Raw genomic sequence first — 24,238 nt, forward strand, 5'->3', positions numbered from 1 at the left:
TACTCCGTGACGCTTGCTTCTCACCAGAGGCATTTGATGCCTTCAATTCTAGAGACGCATACCTCCGTGCTGCTCAAAATGGTCTAGCCAGAGCCACGGACCAGTATGTAAGGGATGTACGGGTAAGCAAATCTGACGATTATATGTATCAGTAGCCCCTCAGACTTGAAACAGTTGACGCAACTGACTGAAGGATCATTATTTGTGTAGGTTCTTACGGAGAAGAATTCCCAACTGTCGCAAGAGCTAGACGAGTGCAAGGCCCAGCTGGAAGCCGCTGTTGCCGCATTGAAGGGTTCCAAAAAGGGTCCCCCTGGTAACTCTTTTGTCTATTGCAAAGAATATCAGTACCAGCTAGTATGCGGCGTATATGCACACCTAACAATAGATGTTGCAGGTGGCCCCGGAGTGAATCCGGAGGCCGTGGAGGCGGATACGGCACGTGATGATCGACAGCGAAATGCTGGCGAGCGTGTCCTGACGCGAGTCAGGCAGGAGAAAAATGATCTCCAAGTTGCCAATATCCGGTTGGGCGTGGAACTGAAGGATGTCCGAGCCCAGCTTGCGGACTCCGTGAAGGAGAATAAATGGCTTCAGCGCGGCATTTTTAGTAAGTGCTTGAACGAGATTTTTAAAGGAGTTTGGCGAAGAAGCCTGCTAACAGCGTTATGTCTGCAGGTATGCTGACGGGTCGTCTCGCGGAGGAGATGCCTGGATCCTCGGGTGATCTTCTGCCAGAGCTCTCACAACTGCACGAACAAGTTCGGCAGGTGATGCAGAGTATTGCCCAAGCCTTGTGGCCGTCCGCGTCCCCGCCAAGAGGCATGGGGGAGCTTATAGAGAAGCTCAAGGGAGCGCGGCGGCGCTTCCGATTATGGAAGATATCGGCCTTCTGACAAGGTGCACGGGAAGCCTGGGCTATGGTGAAGACACAATATACCAAGGCTGACCCAAACCACATGGCCGAGGTCGGACCTATGGGGCCCGATGGGAAAGAGATCCCCGTCAGTTTAGTGTATGATCAAGTAGAATTAGCCGCGAAGTATTCCCAACAGGATTGTAGACTAGACAGCCTGTTGGATGGTATAGAAGAAGAATTTAATCAGTCTTAGTGACTGTGTACTTCAAGTGACATATGTAATGTCCCTAGCCGGATTGTAAATCATTTGTCATGGCGGACCTTTTCGCTTCGACCTCTGGACCCGATAGTTCGCAGTGTATCCGAATACCCACTCGGTTATATAAAAACCGGGGTATGCATGGAAACCAGGCGTAGGGGTCATAAGTGCTTGAACAGACAAGTACCCAACTAGCTATGTTATATTACATGGATACTAAGAAACATCTTCCAGGGAGAGTAGTTCCGTTAAGGGTTCCTTTCCCTGGGTACGCATGCCCTATTGTGCATGTCCGAACTGCGAGACGCAGGCTAAAAACATCTGGGGGCGTGTAGTAATTTAAATTAAAGTCATCTTTTGTTCACCGACCGAATATTCCCTTAAGAACGCTAGCTTTCGGCTTCACCCAGTCTGAGGTACACATCCGGCTAACCCGGCAGTAACAATCGCAGAGTTGCTCCCCTTATGCCCTAGCCGAATTAACGGGAATGTAGGGCATAAACACAAGAGCCAGGCAACCCAGCTTGGCCAAAACTTAAGTCATATCGATGCATATAATGTCAAAAAAGGTACATGCGGAAGAATAACACATGTGCAGGGCATGAAGCCCGGAAAAATAATTAGATTAAGCTTATGTATAGGAAGCCCCCAGGTATATTGAGCGCGGTTAGCGCGTCAAGATTGTGTAACCAAGACACAAGTTTAGCCCTTTAGGGCTTTGAAGAGAAAAGAGAGAAAGAAATAGAGAGAGAGAAAACAGATGTGCAAAAAATTCATGGAGGTAAGGAGACGAACATAGAGTCCGGCGCTAGGCATAGAATCTTCGGAGTCTGGCTGTGTTCCATGGGTTTGGCTCGAGTCGATTATTCGATGCATCCCGCAGACGGTACGCTCCACCGGTCAGAACCTGGTCGATAATGAAGGGACCGTCCCATTTGGGCTTGAGCTTGTTCTTTTCTTCTCTGGCAGGCGCAGAACTAGTTCACCAACGTTATAGGTTTTGGCCCGCACTTATTTGCTTTGATACCTTTGAGTCTGTTGTTGATAGAATGCGGAACGGGCTTTTGCCATGTCACGCTCCTCCTCCAGGGCATCCAAACTGTCCTGTCAATCGAGCTCGGCCTCTCTTTCTTCGTACATGCGCACTCGAGGTGAGTCATGAATTATGTCGCAAGGCAGCACCGCCTCAGCGCCGTACACCATAAAAAATGGTGTGTATTCGATAGTGCGATTCGGCGTGGTCCGCAGCCCCCATAGTACAGAGTCGAGCTCCTCTACCCAATGGGTGTCTGAACTAACGGTCAAGTCGAACGAGCGAATGGTCTTATCATGAGTGGTATTAAATCCAGATTAGTCCGGTCCTTAAAGGATTTGCGGATGATAGACAGAAGCACAATCGAGCTTGATGCCCATGTTGCTGCACCAAAGTTTCACCTCGTCGGCTGTAAAGTTCGTGCCATTGTCAGTGATGATGCTATGGGGGATGCCATAACGGTGTACAACCTCGTATATGAAGTCTATCATCGGCCTGGATTCAGCCGTTTTGACAGGTTTGGCTTCTATCCATTTGGTGAATTTGTCCACCATGACCAGTAAGTATTTTGTCTTATGGGTTCCCCCTTTGAGGTGTCCGACCATATCGAGCCCCCAGACCACAAAGGGCCAAGTAATGGGGATTGTTTGGAGGGCGGTAGGTGGCATGTGGCTTTGGTTTGCAAAAAGCTGGCAACCAACACAATGTTGAACCAGATGCCGTGCATCTGCCCGGGCCGTCGGCCAATAAAAACATGTACGGAAGGCCTTACTTACAAGGGCCCGGGCTGCTGCGTGGTGGCCGCCGAGTCCGGCATGGATTTCTGCCAAAAGCTTCCGCCCTTCCTCTTCGGAGATGCACCTTTGAAGGACTCCGGTTGTGCTTTTCTTATAAAGCTCTCCCTCATGGACCTTGTAGGCTTTAGATCACCGCACTATGCAGCGAGACTCATTTTGGTCCTCGGGTAATTCATGTCTAGTTAGGTAGGCCAGGAATGGTTCTGTCCATGGGGCAATGACGGCCATTATCATGTGGGCTGGAGGTGTTATTTCGGTGGCAGAGCCTCCGATTGGGTCAGAGTATTCGGTATCTGGGGTTGTGGCCGGGTCCGGACTATTTTTGTCGGTGTCCCCTTCCCATACCATGGATGGTTTAAACAGTCTTTCCAGGAAGATGTTTGGTGGGACAGGGTCGCGTTTAGCGCCGATACGTGCTAGGATGTCCGCTGCCTGGTTGTTTTCCCGAGCCACATGGTGGAATTCCAGCCCCTCGAACCGGGCTGACATTTTGAGGATGGCGTTGCGATATGCCGCCATTTTCGGATCCTTGGCATCGAAGCCTCCATTTATTTGGGATATTGTGAGGTTCGAGTCCCCACGCACCTCTAGGCATTGGATGCCCATGGAGACTGCCATCCGGAGGCCGTGTAATAGGGCCTCGTATTTGGCTGTGTTATTGGAGTCCGTATATAGTATTTGGAGCACGTATTGCACCGTGTCTCCAGTGGGGGACGTCAGGACGATGCCAGCCCCTAGACCAGCCAGCAATTTAGAGCCGTCGAAGTGCATGATCCAATTGGAGTATGCGCCGGACTCTTTAGGGAGTCTGGCTTCTGTCCATTCGGCTACGAAATCGGCCAGTACTTGCGACTTAATGGCTCGTCGTGGCTTATATGTTATGTCGAACGGGAGGAGCTCGATGGCCCATTTGGCAATCCGGCCCGTGGCATCACGGTTGTTTATTATGTCATTGAGTGGTACTTCGGATGCCACCGTAATCAAACACTCTTGAAAGTAGTGTCGTAATTTCTGGGATGCCATAAATACCGCGTATGCTATCTTTTGGTAATGTGGGTACCGTGATTTGCATGGAGTGAGGACGGTGGATACATAATATACCGGCTTTTGAAGCGGGAATTTATGTCCGTCCATCTCTCGTTCGACGACGAGCACTGCGCTTACAACTTGGTGAGTTGCCGCTATATATAATAGCATTGGTTCGCCAACAGTTGGCGCGGCCAGGATTGGGTTGGCGGCCAGGATGGCTTTGATTTCTTCCAGTCCGGCCGTGGCTGCGTCCGTCCACTCGAAGTGTTCGGTGCCCCGAAGAAGGCGATAAAGGGGAAGTGCCTTTTCTCCTAATCGGGAGATAAAGCGGCTTAAAGCCGCCACGCATCCAGTCAATTTCTGGATTTGCTTGAGGTCAGTTGGGATAGCCAACTGTGACAGTGCTCGGATTTTAGCCGGATTTGCTTCAATTCCTCTACTGGAGACGATGAAGCCCAAGAGCTTTCCGGCGGGAACGCTGAAAACGCATTTTTCCGGATTGAGCTTAATGTCATATGTTCGGAGATTGGTGAACGTGAGCATCAAGTCGTCTATTAAAGAGTCGACGTATCTGGTTTTAATGACCACATCGTCTACATATGCCTCCACAGTCTTACCGATCTGCTTTTCCAAACATGTCTGGATCATGCGCTGATATGTTGCACCGGCGTTTCTGAGCCCAAAGGGCATTGTGTTAAAGCAGAAGGGGCCATATGGTGTTATAAATGCCGTTGCGGCTTGATCAGACTCCACCATCTTAATCTGGTGGTAACTGGAGTATGCGTCAAGGAAGCATAATGATTCGTGTCCTGCAGTAGCGCCGATGATTTGATCGATGTGAGGGAGTGGGAAGGGATCCTTTTGGCAAGCCTTGTTAAGGTCTTTGAAGTCGACACATAGGCGCCAGGATTTGTCCTTCTTTGGTACCATCACCAGGTTTGCTAGCCAATCCAGATGTTTTATTTCTTTAATGAATCCGGCTTCCAATAGCTTGGCCAGCTCCTCTCCCATGGCTTGTCGCTTAGGTTCAGAGAAACGCCGAAGAGTCTGCTTGACCGGCTTGAATCCTTTTAGAATATTAAGGCTATGCTCGGCCAATCTGCGTGGGATTCCTCGCATGTCTGAAGGATGCCAGGCGAATATATCCCAATTCTCGCGTAGAAACTCCCGTAGTGCGGCGTCTACAGCGGGGTCTAATAGTGCCCCAATGCATGTTGTTTTTGTAGGGTTCATTGGATGGACTTGGAATTTAAATATTTCGTCCGCTGGTTTAAAGGAGGTGGACCTGGATCTTTTGTCTAGTATCACGTCATCCCTGTCCACCATGGAGCACAGCGCGGTTAACTCCTCTGCCACAAGGGCTTCGGATAATGCCTCGAGGGCTAGTGCGGCTGTTTTGTTCTCGGCGCGGAGTGTTATGTCCGGATCACTAGCTAGAGTGATAATTCCCTTGGGTCCAGGCATTTTGAGCTTCATGTACCCATAATGGGGTATGGCTTGAAAAATCGTGAATGCCTCCCGCCCTAGAAGGGCGTGGTATCCGCTACTGAACGAGACCACTTGGAATGTAATTTCTTCAGACCTGTAATTCTCCGGAGTGCCAAATACCACATCAAGTGTGATTTTCCCAGCGCAACGTGACTCCCGACTAGGGATGATTCCTCGGAAGGTCGTACTGCTTTGCTCAATATGGTTGTTGTCCATTTTTTGGAGAGTTTCCTCATAGATGAGGTTTAATCCGCTGCCGCCATCCATGAGCACCTTAGTGAGCCGAAAGCCGTCCACAATTGGACTGAGGACCAAAGCGGCTGGTGCTCGGGCTGTTCGGAATTTAGGTTCGTCACTGGCATTGAAGGTAATAGCCGTGTCGCTCCATGGATTTATTGCTGCCACGTGGCAGACTTTGGCAAGGGCGCAGAGTGCTCGCTTACGCCTATTATTTGAGGCAAAGGTCTCGAAGACCGTTAATATTGTGTTTTTATCTGTGGGAAGGTGCTCTGAGGTATTTTGGGTGAGAAGATCCTCACCGCTTTTGGCCACCTACCGGAGTACCCAGCATGCTCTAAGGCTGTGCGTTGATATGGTATCTGTTGTACTATGGATTTTGCAGGGCCCGTTGAGCCATCCCTCCAATATGGTTCCACGCCCTGTAGTGGGCTTTTGCTTCTTTGTAATTGAGTCGGGCGACTTATGAGAGTGCGCCCTTTTAGTTTGGACTGGGAGTTTTGTTAGAGCCGGATTATCCCAAAATTGCGTTTGGGTTTTCCAGGCACTTTACATCGCACGGTATTTCCGTACTATGTCCGCCAAGTCAGCGAAGTGTGCTACGTCGCGGCAACTTATGGCGTTGAGGACTCCCTTGTCCGTGCAATTGTTGCAAAAGAACGAAATTGCATCTTCCTCGCGACAGTCCTTGACCTTGTTCATTACAAGGAGGAATCTGGCCCAATAGTGATGTACTGTCTCTTGGGGCGCTTGCCTAATGTGGGAAAGATAGTTTCTATCTGGGTGGGTGAGTGGATTTAAGTCCAGACCCTTGACCCAATCTGTGATCCCGGGGCAGGGGAGTTTCCGATCTTGGAAGTTCGGGCTCCGGGATGTTGCCCTGCGGGTTCGGTATGCGGCCTGATTCTGGATTCAGGGTTAGGGCGGCGTCCTCCCGTGAGCGAGTATCCTGTTCGAAGAGCTCGGGAATCCGGACATAGTTCGTCCTCGGGATAGAGGGAGAATCGCCGCATTGCTCCTCCACCACCGCTATCTGATGGGTGACCAGCGGAGAGTTAATCTCCCTTTCGTCGGGTTTAAGCCCGATCTGATCGTAGTCTGTAGTGACTCCCAGAGCGGCAATGCGATCTAAGAGCTCGTTCAAAGAGGAGAGCTCCATTGGATCCATCTGCTCGGCAAATTTTGAGCCGATGTGGAGGCTATTTTCGATGACCCAAGAGGTCATCGTCGGCGCAGCGGCCGAGCGGGCGGTCATGACGAAGCTGCCTAGTCGGAGAGTTTGGCCTACAGCCAGGGCTCCCCCAGAGGTGATGTTGTCCTTGACAACAAGGCGAGCCATCTTCCTTATGATGACGACACAGTGGAACTCTCAATGAAATCACCAATGTCGGTGTCAAAACCGGCGGATCTCGGGTAGGGGGTCCCGAACTGTGCGTCTAAGGCGGATGGTAATAGGAGGCAGAGGACACGATGTTTACCCAGGTTCGGCCCTCTTGATGGAGGTAAAACCCTACGTCCTGCTTGATTGTTCTTGATGATATGAGTATTACAAGAGTTGATCTACCATGAGATCAGAGAGGCTAAACCCTAGAAGCTAGCCTATGGTATGATTGTATGTTGTCCTACGGACTAAAACCCTCCGGTTTATATAGACACCGGAGGGGGCTAGGGTTACACAAGGTCGGTTAAAAAGGAAGAGATATACATATCCGTATTGCCTAGCTTGCCTTCTACGCCAAGTAAAGTCCCATCCGGACACGAGACGAAGTCTTCAATTTTGTATCTTCATAGTCCAACAGTCCGGCCAAAGGATATAGTCCAGCTGTCCGGTGACCCCCTAATCCAGGACTCCCTCAGCAATAGTCTATCATTTGAAATTAAGACAGTAATACTTCAAGCATGCTAATAAAGCAATCATGTCTTCTCAAAATAAGCCAAAGAAATTTATCCCTACAAAATCATATAGTCTGGCTATGCTCCATCTTCATCACACAAAGTATTTCATCATGCACAACCCCTATGACAAGCCAAGCAATTGTTGCATACTTTTAATGTTCTCAAGCCTTTTCAACTTTCATGCAATACATGAGCGTGAGCCATGGATATAGCACTATAGGTGGAATAGAATATCATGGTGGAGGTCGTGTGGGGAAGACAAAAAGGAATAAAGTCTCACATCGACAGGGCTAATCAACGGGCTATGGAGATGCCCATCAATTGATGTAAATGTGAGGAGTAGGGATTGCCATGCAACAGATGCACCAAAGCTATAAGTGAATGAAAGCTCAAACTGAAAACTAAGTGGGTGTGCATCCAACTTGCTTGTTCATGAAGACCTCGGGCATTTGAGGAAGCCCATCATCGGAATATACAAGCAAAGTTCTATAATGAAAATTCCCACTAGTATATGAAAGTGATAACTCAAGAGACTCTCTATATGAAGAACATGGTGCTACTCTGAAGCACAAGTGTGGTAAAAGGATAGTAGCATTGCCCCTTCTCTCTTTTTCTCTCATTCATTTTTTGTTTTTTTGGGGCCCTCTCTTTTTTTCGTTCGGAGTCTCATCCCGACTTGTCGGGAATCATAGTCTCCATCATCCTTTCCTCACTGGGGTAATGCTCTAATAATGATGATCATCACACTTTTATTTACTTACAACTCAATATTACAACTCGATATCTAGAACAAAGTATGACTCTATATGAATGCCTCTGGCAGTGTACCAGGATGTGTAATGATCTAGCATAGGAAAGATATAAAAAATGGACAAGCCATGGAAATATAATGCTAGATATTTTACGATCATGCAAAGCAATATGACAATGAATGCTCAAGTCATGTATATGATGATGATGATGGAAGTTGCATGGCAATATATCTCGGAATGGCTATGGAAATGCCATGATAGGTAGGTATGGTGGCTGTTTTGAGGAAGATATAAGGAGGCTTATGTGTGATAGAGCATATCGTATCACGGGGTTTGGATGCACCGGCAAAGTTTGCACCAACTCTCGAGGTGAGAAAGGGCAATGCACGGTACCGAAGAGGCTAGCAATGATGGAAGGGTGAGAGTGTGTATAATACATGGACTCAACATTAGTCATAAAGAACTCACATAATTATTGCAAAAATTTATTAGCTATCGAAACAAAGTACTACGCGCATGCTCCTAGGGGGGTAGATTGGTAGGAAAATACCATCGCTCGTACCCGACCGCCACTCATAAGGAAGACAATCAATAAATAAATCTTGCTCCAACTTCATCACATAACGGTTCACCATACGTGCATGCTACGTGAATCACAAACTTCAACACAAGTATTTCTACAATCCACAATTACCCACTAGCATGACTCTAATATCACCATCTTTATATTGCAAAACTATTGCAAGGAATCAAACATATCATATTCAGTGATCTACAAGTTTTATGTATGATTTTATGACTAACCATGTGAATGACCAATTCATGTCAACTCTCTAAATAGATATAAGTGAAGAAAGAGAGTTTAATTCTTTCTACAAAAGATGTGCCCACACTCTAACAAATATAAGTGAAGCGAAAGAGCATTCTACAAATGGCAGTTTTCTATGTGTAGAAAAACAGGCAATCCAAACTTCAAATGATATAAGTGAAGCACATGAAGCATTCTATAAAGCCATACTCAAAAGATATAAGTGAAGTGCAAAGAGCATTCTATAAATCAACCAAGTACTACCTCATACCAGCATGGTGCATTATTAAAAGAAAAATAAAAAGCACACGACGCTCCAAGATTTACGCATATCATGTGACGAATAAAAATATAGCTCCACGTAAAATTACTGATGATCGTTAGAAGAAAGAGGGGATGCCTTCTGGGGCATCCCCAAGCTTAGTTGCTTGGGAGTCCTTGAATATTACCTTGGGGTGCTTCGGTCATCCCCAAGCTTGGGCTCTTGCCACTCCTTATTCCTTCATCCACGTTGATCTTACCCAAAACTTGAAAACTTCAATCACACAAAACTTAACAAAACCCTCATGAGATCCGTTAGTATAATAAAACAAATCACCACTTCAATTACTATTGCAAACTCATTCATATTTTATTTTTTTATTGTAGCTACTGTATTATAACTTCTTTATGGCTTATACCATTGATAAAATCGATAGTTTCATCAAAACTAGCAAAACAATGCATCAAAACAGAATATGTCTTAAACATGATAATCTGTAGTAATCTGAACATCAACCGTACTTCTGTAACTCCAAAAATTCTGAAAAATTAGGACAAAATAAACAATTTGTATATAAGTACTATGCAAAAAGTTTTAGAAGCGTTTGACTTTCCAGTAAAAAAAGTAAAATCACGCACTACAGCCACAGTTTTTGCACCGCACAAACCAAACAAGCAATCTAATCATCCTAAAGGAAAATCTTGGCACATTATTTTTATAATACAATGGAATTTTACAAGGGTACAATTATTTTTGTGAGAATCTTCATGAAAAATTCTACATTGTTTCCATGAGCATGAACACAAGTGTTCAAGGTCGACCCTCACTTCACCAATGCATCACCTTTCAATCCTTCTCTTTTTGTGAAGTTTTAAGTTCCCCTCTATATTTTTTATTTTTAAACTGTATAAAAGCACTCAGAAGAAATAAATGACTCTCTAAAACTTCCGGGTTGTCTCCCTGGTAGCGCTTTCTTTAAAGCCATTAAGCTAGGCATATAGTGCTCAAGTAATGGATCCACCCGGATCCCAAGGTATATCAAAGCCAATTTTAATTAACAATGATTTGTGATTTAGTAGTGAACACAAAGTAATATATATCATGTAATGACGAAGTTTAACTCTCTTCCTATGCATCGGTATGTCATAAAAGAACAATTCATGCATACAAAGTAAAGGCCAATGCATAGTATAAACAGTTTGTTGCAATTTTATCGGACTGGAAACATAGAGAGGCGGAGATGTAGTTCCTCTCTCATAATAATTGCAAGTAGGAGCAGCAAGCACATGCATATTATATTTATCAAAATCATCATCCGCAATAGTAGAACGCAACCCATCAATATAATCCTTAATAAGAGCAAACTTCTCTGATATAGTGTAGTTGGGAGAATTCAAAAAGATAATAGGACTATCATGCATAGGTGCAATAGCAACAATTTTGATTCTTAACATAACGAACTATAGCAAGTTCATCTCCATAAGCATAACTCATATTGGCATCATGGCCACAAGCATAGCAATTATCAAGTTCATCAAAGAGGGATATTTCAAATGAATCAACGAGATCATAGCTATTATCATAGCATTCATCCTTCGGTAAGGATGAAGGGACATTAAACAATGTATGAGTTGGAGGGTTACTCTCATTAGAAGGTGGGTACAGGTAGCTAATCCGCTCTTCCTCCTTTTGTTCTTCGCTCTCCTCATCATCTTTTTCATCCAATGAGCTCACAGTTTCAGCAATTTCTTCTTCCATAGTTTCCTGCAAAATATTAGTCTCCTCTTGGACAGCGGAGGAGTCCTCAATAAATGCATCAATATCGGCATTGTATTCATAATTCTCATAGCAATAATTAAGTATAGCAAAATTTTCAGGTCTGTAAACAGCATCATAAAGATCTTCACACTTTTTAAACAAAGATTCAATTTCATAAGCACCCTTAAAAGCAACGAATTCTTCTATTCGTTCCACATCATGGTAATCATATATACCATTAGCATAAGAAGCCAAAGTTTTATTATCATTAAATTTACATGAAAAGGGAAGGTGTGGAGCCTTCATCCTAGAGCAACAAGTACAATCATATCTCAAGCATAGTTCCCGAGCATACCAATGCAACATATGAATTTGATCCCATAATAGTTTCCCTTTTTGTGTCAAGCGATAATCCCTAAAGTATTCACGTTGATCCAACATGTCTCCCATTATATAATTGAATGGGGTTTTCTCAGGATTATTAAAGTAGTGCATAATATCTTTCACATAATGAGCATCGAGGGTTTTAGGAGGTTCCCCATCTCCACCAGTAGCAAGTACACCTAATGTTTTTGGTATTTCATGTTCCATATCCATAACTAAAGATATAAAACAACTTAGAATAGCAAATAAAATCTATTTAGTGATAAAGCAAACAAACACACACGAGAATATTCACCCCACGCTATTGCTCCCTAGCAACGGCGCAAGAAAAAGGTCTTGATAACCCAAAAGTATAGGGGATCAATTGTAGCCTCTTTCGATAAGTAAGAGTGTCTAAACCAATGAGGATCTAAAGGTAGAACAAATATTCCCTCAAGTTCTATCGACCACCGATACAACTCTACGCACGCTTAACGTTCGCTTTACTTAGAACAAGTATGAAACTAGAAGTACTTTGTAGGTGTTGTAGGCTAGGTTTGCAAGATAATAAAGAGCATATAAATAAAATCTAGGGGCTGTTTATATAAATACACAGCTAAGTTAGTTTTAGTAGAGAGCTTTTTGTTACGAGAAAGTTATTTGTCCCTAGGCAATCGATAACTAGCCCGGTAATCATTATAGCAATTTTATATGAGGGGGAGGCATAAGCTAACATACTTTCTCTTCTTGGATCATATGAACTTATGATTGGAACTCTAGCAAGCATCCGCAACTACTAAAGATCATTAAGGTAAAACCCAACCATAGCATTAAAGTATCAAGTCCTTTTTATTCCCATACACCATAGCCCACTTATCCGTGTTTGTGTTTCAGTCACTCACGCAACGTAGACAATAAGCAAACCATGAACATATTGTAAACCCTATAGCGGGGATCCCTCACGCTTGCGCGACACGGAGAGCACCATAGGACACCACCAATAATAAAACATGCAACTCAAACCAATCACGATCATCAATGAACCCATAGGACAAAACGGATCTACTCAAACATCATTGGATAGCCATACATCATTGGGAAATAATATATAGCGTTGAGTACCATGTTTAAGTAGAGATTATAGTAAGGAGAAGAGGTGTTACACCCCTGCACAGATGTAGCGACCCGACCCAAAATGGATCGAAGTATCTGTGCTTAAGTGTCATCCCTGGATCGGTATGCTGACACACACAATACACGAGGAATTATAACAGAGTTCAATCACACTTTATTACATCGAGGTTCTCAAAAGAGTATTTATTACAATAATATGGCCAAAGGCCATCTCAATAAAAATAACTGCGGAAGCATTGAAGGTAAATGAGTCCATCCAACTCCACGGCAAACTGAGTGTAGAACAACGACCTATCGCACCTTTAATCTTCGTCGGAAAAGTCTACAACATGAGACGTTGCAGCCGTGTAGGTCAGCACATGGAATATGCTGGCAATTTCACACCATAGAATAATAATAAATGAAAAGACTATCTCTATATGCAAATTTAGCTGGTGGAGGCTCTAAGTTTTATTTTGCATAAAGCTAATTTTACCCTACAACAAAGGAATTTTTTTATTACTACTAAGTTAAAATGCCATTATTGAGAAGGTTCCTCCAACTCAATCCCAAAATTCCCAAGTTATTAGTAACCCAGTAATTTCATTAAATAGAGTGATGAGATCAACCAATAATTCACTTCTAGATACTCAAATTGTCCATAACCGGGGACACGACTAATCATGATTAGTTTGTACACTCTACAGAGGTTTGCACACTTTCCCCCACAAGACTTGACCGCCCCCATGATCAGAAGATCGAGACATAGCCTTTCAGAAGCGTTTCCCCTTAACCCTGGGTAGACCGGTACACCTACTTTTCCCTACATCAGCTAGTCTACCACGGAAAGAGGTCACACAACTTACTCAACTATGCCAGAGCCCATAATAGCTTGTGGCTGCACACGGAAGTTTCTAGGCATGAAATATCTTATGATCGCTTTGAGCCTGGGTGGAGGACCTAGGGTAATCACACGGGTACTCCGGTACTCCCCTTGGGCAAGCACTGGTTACTCCAGGTGCCCCAAACAATCCACCTAGATGTGTATTAAAGTTGCCACCTTATGTTGTCCCAAAATTATCATCTCTCACAACTTGCATGGATCACACATACCAATCCCCGTCTACGAGCATGGCTAAGCAATATATGATATAACGAATATTCCTGGGGTGATCAAAGGTCATAGGTTCCTACCACAAGAACTAAAAAGCATAACCACATGTTCCCAATCCTACTCATGCAATCTTTGAGGGTGAAACTAATGCATAGTAAAAACTGGGTATTGAAAATTATGATCAAAGTGTGAACTTGCCTTGCTGACGTTCACTGAACTGTAAAGATTCGTGGTAGCAAGCTTCGCACTCCGGATGATCTAACGTAATCAAGCAATAACATACATAAGCATACAAGCAAAGATCCAAAAAGAAAACAAATGAAAGACTTCGAAAAACTCCAAAACAACCAAATCAAGTTTCTGTACATAACATAATTTTTACAGTAGAAAAAATATGTGTGTTTGGGTCTAACAGAAAGTACACGTTACGAGCTTCGATTTGCAAAAAGAATCACCTAAAACGGAGTTACGAAACTCAATTTATTGCCTGACGAAGTTTGAATTCAAATATGTTTGAATCCAAAATTTAAAATTTTCAAAGATATTTTTCGTTTGGTTCTCTGGATAGATGGGATTTCTATGAACTAGTAATAAAAAGAATCAACTAAATCGGATCTATAGACTAAAAGATAAACAAGAAAGAAGATTTGGTAAAGAATCTGAATTTGGAAAAATTCCTGAAAAAGAAAAAAAATTCGGCCAGAGACAAGTGGCGCTCTGTGATTCGCTGGCTGGGTGCTCACCAAACTTGTCGCCGGAGACAAGGAAGAAGGTGGCTCCGGTGTGCTTCGACGAAGGACGCGTGTGAAACGATGTAGAGGAGGATGAGGTGAACCACTTGAACAAGTTGTGGTGGTAGATTGCTTCTTGTATGCACGGTGAGAGGTCGCCGGAATTCACGAACTCCGACGAGCAACTGGCGAGGTTAGGGAGGGGCAAAAACTCCAGAAGGAGAGGGCTTCGGACGAGGGTTGAGAGGGGCTCCCAGGGGTGCTTTATATAGGGCAGGGGAGGTCCAGAGTTGGGTGGGGCGAGATGTGTTAATGGCTGCAGTTTCAAGCGCTCATGATGGCCATTATGGTTGTCTTTGAGGCACACCAGGGAATGGGAGGGGTCGAGGGAGGCGAGGGGGTTCCGTTCAGAGGCGTTTTGGAGGGGGGGGGAGGAAGATGAGGGGAGGAAGAGGTAGAGGCGCCATGGATGAACGTTCTGTCAGTGTTCACGTACAGAGAGGAGGAAGAAGGAGATAGCGCTTGGGCCTGGGCCTACTGGGCTGCGTATTTTTTTTAAAACATTTTTTTACAGAGCAAAGAAACACCGAAAATACAAATAAAAGTTAGCCTAAAAATCCCAGAAAATTCACATAGTTATATGGTCTTATATATGACCTAGTGAACTTTTATCTGGCCTAAAATGCAAGTTTTAAAAAATAAATATTTTTGCTAAACTAATAAAATAAATTGCAAATAAAACCCAACAATTATATTTTGATTCCAAATTCAATTTCCAATATTTTCCTTCTGTTTTTGAAGAAGTCATTTTATCTTCTCTCTTTATTTTATTTTTGATATAATGGAAATGAATTAATTTGGTGAAACCAAATTTGATCCATATCCCAACTTTGAAATTTCAAAAGTGGGTTTTGGGCAAACTTCCAACTCTCTCGTTTGGTCCTTGAGTTGCTCAAAGTTCCTTGGATCAAAAATCAAATAAAACAAATGGGGCAAAAATGCATAAATCATGGGTGCATATGAATGATCTATTATAAACATCCAAATTGAAAATTGGGATGTTACAACAGAAGGGGGAAAGTTGGTGATGACGGTGGTGAAGTTGTTGGTGTAGATCGCGGTCACGATGATGGCCCCGACGGTGTTCCCGCGCCACCGGGAGAGAGGGGGAGAGAGCCCCCCCCCCCTTCTTATTCCTTCTTGACCTGCCCCCAGATGGGAGAAGGGTTTCCCCTCTGGTCCTTGGCTTCCATGGTGGCGGAGGGGCGGGAGCCCCTCCGAGATTGGATCTCTCTCTCTCTCTCTCTTTCCTTTTGTTTCTGCGTTCCCTGATTCTGGCCTTTCACCATTTCTTAAATTCCGGGAGATCCTTAACTCCGATTGGGCTGAAATTTTAACACGATTTTTATCCGGGCATTAGCTTTCTTGCGACAGAAGAAGGGCGCCAACCGCCTTACGTAGTGGCCATAAGGGCCCAGGGCATCGTCTCGCGTTGATTTTTTCCCCAGAAATCACATATATTCCAAAAAAACTCCGTAATTTTTTATCCCGTTTGGACTCTGTTTGATATGGATTTTCTGTGAAACAAAAAACATGCAACAAACAGGAACTAGCACTGGGCACTGGATCAATATGTTAGTCCCAAAAAGAGTATAAAAAATTGCCAAAAGTATATGAAAGTTGTGGAATATTGGCATGAAACAATCAAAAATTATAGATACGACGGAGAAGTATCAAGTACATAGAGGTGAGGGACAAGTTACAAGGCAACATGAAGTTGGAGATGGACAGAAACATGACGACAATGATGACGAGGGCACCGGCCTTCCGGCCAGCGCTGAACGTGGGAGGCGCCTCCTCCCTTCTCCTTTCCTTGTCTTGGCCCTTCTCTATGGTGGAGTTTGCTGCAATGAAGGTGTGGTGGATGTAGATGGAACTTTTGGAGGATGAAGATGAGATGAGCTGACGGCTAGGGTTGGAGGTCTTCATATAGGGGTGCTCCTCGGGTGGCATCTGTTGATCTAGCCTCATCCCCTTCATCCATGGGCTCAAGGGGAGCCAAATCCACGTACCAAACAAGCCTTGGTCATCAAGGATCTCGTAGGGAAAGTGGGGATGAAATCGGAGCAAAATTTGGAGAGATATGGCCAATTTCTGTGCCAGTCTAGAGCTCAAACGAGCAGCTCCGGTCGCATGAAAGGTTGTCTTTCCATCTGGACTTCGGGAGCTGCTTCTTTATTTTGGTTGCCATTTCTACATACGAACTCCAATTTCTTCATTCTTAGGCTCGTTGGATTGCTAGCAAAAAGCATGATGCATTTGTGGAATTAGATCTTCATTTTGTACACTTTTATAAATGTCAAATCTTCAAATCTCTCCAAAGGGCCTTGATCTGGTGCTTGGAACTTCTCCAGTTTGACCCCTAGCTCCATTATTTTGATGTCCCAAGTCCATGAACATGTCAACACACTTACAAAGACTACTAAACAAAGGAAAGCTAAATAAAAATAAAAGGTGTGCAAGGAACTTGGTAAAACAAGTAAACACCGAAAACTATGCATTGGAGAAATGAATAAGTGCTAGATGGATATGATATGAGGGTTTTTGGCACTATAATATACGCTAAAATGAATGCATAAAATCCACTCATCAGGCAGCGGCTTGGGGTGATGAAGATGGCTATGGTGATGATGATGATGACTGGTTTGTTCTGTGATGTTCTGTTATCCATTTAGCGTTGGCCCCTTTATAAATGTTGTCCAGGTGGACGAGGAGACTCGGTTTCCATGCCATGCAACCGCTCATACGAGCGGGCTCGGTCGCATGGAATGCCGCCTTTTGCTCTGTTTCTTCTGGTGTGCCTCCCACTTGATTCTTTCTATCTCCACTTTACTTCTTTCCAAGTATTGGCTTGATTTCGTCCATAGATAGCCCATTTCCCATGGAAACAAAATAAATAAAGAATTTTTGGAATTCTATGCATTCATTAGTCATTAGTGGCAATATTGGAGCGAAATATCTCGGTTTTAATGAAATATATCTGTTTAAACTCAGGTTAGGGAAGTGTAAAAATAACACTCATCATCACGTACCGATGTCTCCAATGTCATCTACTTCGACCAGTATTCACCAATGTCATCGTCAACAACATCGCTCTTACAACAGTCACGGCTACAAACAAATAGTACGTGTGTCGTGGCATGTTCATGTCTGTGATATGGTTACTGTTGCATATGCGATGTTGTTGCATACGTTTTCTGTTTATTAGTGCGCATCGACTGTTGGATAATTTAGCAATTTTGTAATTAATTTTAGAATATAAATCATGACTAAAATTATTATTAAGGGCTAGTTCTTTTGGCCTCGTGATTCTTCAGAATCTGATTCTGAAAACTGCCCACAGAATCATGTGCCCAAATAATCAGTCGTCTAGTTCTTTTCTAAGACACTAGCCTGTGATTGTTGTATGAGTTGTGTGCTAAAATATTTGTAACGCCTCCTAGATTGAAACTGTGTGTTGAATTGCGAACACTGGGTAATTCAAATAGTTTCACGTCTAATATGAACATGAAAGCGAGTTGCAAATCTCATGAAGTGTTTAATATTATAATTTAAAGCGGGTTGCAAATATCATAAAGTGCTTGATATTACATTTCAAAAAGTGAGTTGCAAACTACAAATAGAAGGATGATCTCAAGGTACAAGCATACGACAATGATGCAGAGGGAAAGCACAAACGACGCCTCCTGCAGGGAGGACGTAGAGGGGCGGCGACCGCGAGGTGACATGTATGGTTGTGGAGGAGACGGGATGGCCGAGCGCGGAGGTGACAGGGATGGCGGGGGATGGGACTGGGATGGTTGTGGAGAAGACGGGAAGGCCGGACGCAGGTGACGGGGATGGCAGCGGACTTGACAGGGCAGTTTCATAGGGGAACTGCCATCGACGGATCTGACAGTGCCGGGTCGGCTCGCCAGTTGGCAAGCGAACCCTAGCTTGGTTTGAGTGCTTGTGGCTAGGGACGAACGAGAGTAGGGGCGGACATGGGGCTTTTCGCCGGATAGGCTCATTTTAGGCCCGAGTGACATTTCGGTCATAATTATGATGTCCTATAGGGATAGACATTAAAAATGAATCGTTTTTTAAGGGTCTCGTGGGAATCGCCAAAATTGTCAACTTTTGACGATTCTAAAATACACTGCGATTTTGGATGATTCTAGACAATTCCTAAGAAAGAAATGCGTTTTTTTTACAATTTTGATTTTCCAGACCATGATTCTTCATAATCGAGTCAAAAAGAATTGTCCCTTAATGCTTAATGTGTTGGCTTGATCCTTCTGACATATGACTTTCTTCATCGGTGATGACTGCTGTTCTGGGGCGCTAGTCTTATTAGGATTTAGCACAACGGTTTCCCGGCTGTCTACTACAACAAGGTTTGCCCGACACCTGTGAGGGAGGGGCGATGACAATAGCGCCCCTTCGGCTCGCTCCAGTGCTTGTAGTCATCGCTAGGTGGTCCACATACATGATTGTAATTTTTATTACTTTTGTTATTCATTGTACTACCAAAGACAAATAGATTGAAAGTTTGTCGAGGGGGTTCTCTGGCGTGTTGCACCATGTGTCGTTGCATCTATCGAGGAGTGTCCACATGTATCACAAAAAGCAACTCCGCTTTGAGGTGTACTGGACTAAATTGGAGGGTTTCGACGAAGCCGTCCGCGAGGCTTGGGCATGCGATGAGGAGATCGTAGACCCTTTCAAACGGTTGGATGCTTTATTCCGTAACACGGCTAGCTTGGGACCAACGCAAGTCGGGCAACATCAAGACCCTGATGGCAGTAGCGAATTGGATCATTTTCAGATTCAACCAGGTGCAAGAAGTAAGGATCTTAACCGACATGGAGTGCTAATTGCGGAGAACGCTAAAGTTGGCCTTGCTGGGTTTGGCGTCCCTAGAGAGGACCATTGACCGCCAAAGATTGTGGATTAGATGGTTGCAGGAGGGATATGAGAACACTAAGTTGTTCCAAGCAGTGGCCAACGACAGAAGGTCAAAAAAGTTCATACCCAAGATCAGGCAAGGCACGAAGATTATCACGGATCAGGACAAAATCATGGACGTGTTTGCGGACGCGTACAACAACATCTTGGGAAAGGCCAGCGCTAGAGGACACTCGTTGGAGTTGGACCTTCTGGGCATGTTGGAGCTTGATCTTTTGGATCTGGAAGGGATTTTTACAGAGGAGGAATTTTGGCAAGTGATCAAAGAATTGCCGCAAGATCGTGCGTCTCAGCTGGACGGCTTCATTGGGCTTTTCTACCTCAAAGCCTAGCGTGTCATCAAGTCTGATATCATGCCAGCGCTGCTTAAGCTGTTTGTTGGCGATTACAGGGGGTTCGCCAAACTCAACAAAGCTCATATCGTTCTCATCCCCAAATCTCCAGAGGCTCTAAACGTTAAGGACTACATGTCCATCAGCCTCCCCCACAGCTTTGCCAAGCTGTTCGCGAAGCTGATGGCCACAAGAGCTAGGAAACGCATGCATGAAGTAGTCGGCATCAATCACTCCGCTTTCATCAAAGGGCGGAGCATCCACGATAATTACCTGCTAGTATGGCAGGTTGCTAGGAAAATCCACGCCTCCAAGATACCATGTCTCTTTCTCAAGCTGGATATTGCTAGAGCTTTTGACTCCTTATCTTGGTCGTTCCTGGTGGAGGTACTTGTTGGGGAACGTAGTAATTTCAAAATTTTCCTACACACACGCAAGATCATGGTGATGCATAGCAACAAGAGGGGAGAGTATCGTCCACGTACCCTCGTAGACCCTAAGCGGAAGCGTTATGAGAACACGGTTGATGTAGTCGAACATCTTCACGATCTGACCTATCCAAGTACCGAACGGACGGCACCTCCGAGTTCAGCACACATTCAACTCGATGAAGTCCCACGAACTCCGATCCAGCAGAGCTTCATGGGAGAGTTCCGTCAGCACGACGGCGTGATGACGGTGATGATGTTGCTACCGACGTAGGGCTTCGCCTAAGCACCGCTACGATATGATCGAGGTGGATTATGGTGGAGGGGGGCACCGCACACGGCTTGGTGAAAGGACATGCGGTGCCCCCATGTGTGGTTTTGGTAATTGATGACATTCTCTATGGACAAATGGTTGCATTGAGTTATATTTGAAGGATTTGTCCATAGGCATGTCTTGAAGTCCATGTGTTCGTTTCAAGGAGTTTATGTGTGGACCAAGGTGCTATTAAGTAATTATCCAAAGATTGGTCATGTGAGTGTTGAGCTTATTGCAAGCATGTCTTGAAGAAGAAGATGGTGTGATCATTCATTTATACCTTCAAAACATCATCCAAATGAAGAGAGCTAGAAAGATTCAAGGTTGATCAAGACTATGTACAAAGAGTTATTCAAGTTGATCAACACACAAAGCATAGAAGATGTAGCAAGTGGGATCAAGTGATCTCATGGTATGGTATGTTTCCATGGGCTTGCATCAAGAGGAATATATCATACAACCCATGGAGAGGATGACATCAAGTGGTGATCGTCATCAAGATTGCGGTATGCAAGTTCAAGTGGAGCATCACGAAGAGATCATCCTTGAAGCTTGATGTCCATTGTGGTGTCAATGGACTTGTGAATATGTGCCAAAGAGTGGCTCACCCATAGTGGAGTATGGGGGGGCAATCAACAAGTCTTCATCGAGCCAACGCAATCAAGATAGGTGTTCCAACTTGAGGGAGTCAAGATCGTCATCATCTAGCTCAAGTGGACTATGTGCAAGGCAAAGGTTTGCCCTTGATAGGTTTTATATTTTGCCAGTCTCATGGTGGTAGTTGGGAGACCGGGTTATAGGATCAATTGCCATACTATCAAGGGGGGCTCTCGATGAGTAGCTTGATCGTATCATTCATAGAGAGCTCAAACCATTGCATCCTTGCATCATCTTTCTTGGTTCTTGTTTGGTTCTCTTTGTGAGTTTTGGAGCTTATGGTCATCTTGATGAAAAGCTCGAGTTCATCGAAAACGGAGTTCACTTGCATCTTCTATGATGTTTTCGATGTTGGAGGTTATGCCCGTTCTTCGCTGTTGGAGGTTTCACTCCTCCATTTGTTAGGCATTCCTCCCCTACCTCTTCTTACTATAATCACTCGTTGTTGGATGCTACTCGTCGTCATCTATCCAACAAACTTGAGTTTGCTCAATTCGGAGCTCATATGCAGAAGTTGTGGCAGTTTAGGCTTTATTGCATCCTCTATTTTCTCTATTGTGTTCTTGAAAGCCTCAAGCGGTAGTACTGCTCTCTAGACCGGTAGTACCGCTTGTAAGCGGCAGTACCGCGGCCCTGTGCCGTGCGTAGTACCACTGCTTCTGGGGATGTGCCTTTTTCGTGTCGAGTTTTGCGGTAGTAGAGCGGTAGTGCCTCTTATAAGCGGAAAGAGGTACTACCTCTCCACCCGAGCGGTAGTACCTATTATATGCGGTGAGCGGTACTACCTCTCCACCCGAGCGATAGTACCTCTTATAAGCAGTAAGCGCTACTACCTCTCCCCAAAGCGGTACCACCTCTCTGGCAGAACTACAGCTCGTGTTTTTCTCTCTCATTGGGCTGTTTTGACCGTGCTAAGCGGTAGTACCGCTCCTCCAAGCGGTAGTACTGCTAGTACGCAACCTGAGCACATAACGGTTGGATTCGGGAGGTCCTATAAAAGGGGGTCTTCTTCCCCATTGAACCTTATCTTTTGAGCTCGTGTTCTTCCCCCATTGTTGACCTTCTTTGAGCTTGCTAACTCTCAATCCCTCCATGGATTCTTGCTAGTTTTTTAGGGAAAAGAGAGAGGAGATCTAGATCCACATTTCCACCAATCACTTTCTCCTCTATGTGAGGGGAACCCCTTGGATCTAGATCTTGGAGTTCTTGCTGTTCTCTTTCTTGTTCTTCCTCTCATTTTCCTCCCTAGCATTAGTTGCTTCAGTGAGATTTGAGAGAGAAGGACTTGGGCACTCTGTGTGCCCTTGCCATTGCATTTGGTGCATCGGTTTGAGTTCTCCACGGTGATACGTGTAAGTTACAAGTTGAGAAGCTTATTAGTCTTGGGTGATTGGTACCTTTGAGCTTGTTCCTCTTGGGTGCTTGGGCGCCCTAGACGGTTGGTGGTGTTCGGAGCTCAATCATTGTGGTGTAAAGCTCCGAGCAAGCATCGGGGTCTCCAATTAGGTTGTGGAGATCGCCCCGAGCAATTTGACGGGTTCCGGTGACCGCCCCCAAGGGTTGCCAAAGTGTACGGGTTCGGTGACCGCCCCCAAGGGTTGCCATTTGTACGGGTTCGGTAACCGCCCTCAAGGGTCCCTTAGTGGAATCATGGCATCTTGCATTGTGCAAGGGCGTGAGGAGATTACGGTGGCCCAAGTGGCTTATTGGGGAGCATTGTGCCTCCACACCGCTCCAAACGGATATTAGCATCCGCAAGGGTGTGAACTTCGGGATACATCATCGTCTCTGCGTGCCTTAGTTATCTCTTACCCGAGCCCTTTACTTATGCACTTTACTTTGTGATAGCCATATTGTTTCGTGTCATATATCTTGCTATCACCTAGTAGTTTTTCTTGCTTAGCATAAGTTTGTGGTGCACATAGGTGAGCCTAGTTATTATAGGTTTTGTGCTTGACAGCTAGGTTTATTCCGCATTTGTTCAAGCCTAAACCATAATTATTTTAAAGCGCCTATTCACCCCCCCTCTAGGCGACATCCTCGTTCTCTTAATTGGTATCATAGCCTCGTCTCTATTTATAGGGCTTAACCGCCTAGAGAGTAAGGATGTCGACTAGGGGTTTAGGATTCTCTGACACTCTTAGTTTCGATGGCACAAATTTTGATGTTTGGGTAATTCGCATGCTTAATCTCTTTAGGGTCATGGACCCAAATTTAGAGCAAATTGTATCATGGGTTTTTCTCCTCCAAAGAATCACCAAAGATTATCTTTAGAGGATGAGAAAAACTCTTATCTCAATGCTTAAGCTTCTAATGTGCTTTTCGATGCTTTGAGCAATGTAGTTATTTTTCAACTCATGCCATTTCGGGATGCTCATGAGTTGTGGACAAAGCTTCAAGATAAATATGGTGTGTCCAAGTTTTGTGGGGATGATTGTTCTCCCTCCACCTCCGTCCATGTTGCTTTCTCAACTTCTTCTACTTCACCTACATGTGGATTGCCACAAGGTAATGATATGGTGAGTAGTGGTGTTCATTGCAACGATGATAGTGTGGTTATCGTTGATGATTCCTCATTACTACCTTATTGCAATGCTCCATCTTTGGACTTCAACACTTCGAGCTCTCTAAATGTTTCACATGCTTGTGTTGACAGTCCTTGCATATCATGTAGAAATTGCTTTAGTAAATCTCATAATGATGTGCTTGCTATATCTTGTTGTCATGATAAAAATGCATATATTTCCTCGAATCATTGTGCTAACAATGTAGAGGAAATCCAACACCCCATGGAGCAAGATGTGGTCTTGAAAGATGCCTCAAGGGATCCTACATCATCATCGATTGCGTTTTGCCTTATGGCTAAGGCTTCAAAGGTATCTCCCACTTTGAATCCCAAGATATCTTGTGATGATATTGTTGATGACAAGAGTGATGATGATGTTGATTATGATGAAGACAATGATGATGTTGCCTCCTTAAAAATTAAGGGGGAAATG

The sequence above is a fragment of the Triticum urartu genome, chromosome 2, assembly GCF_003073215.2.
Source record: "Triticum urartu cultivar G1812 chromosome 2, Tu2.1, whole genome shotgun sequence".
Classification (NCBI taxonomy): Eukaryota; Viridiplantae; Streptophyta; class Magnoliopsida; order Poales; family Poaceae; genus Triticum; species Triticum urartu.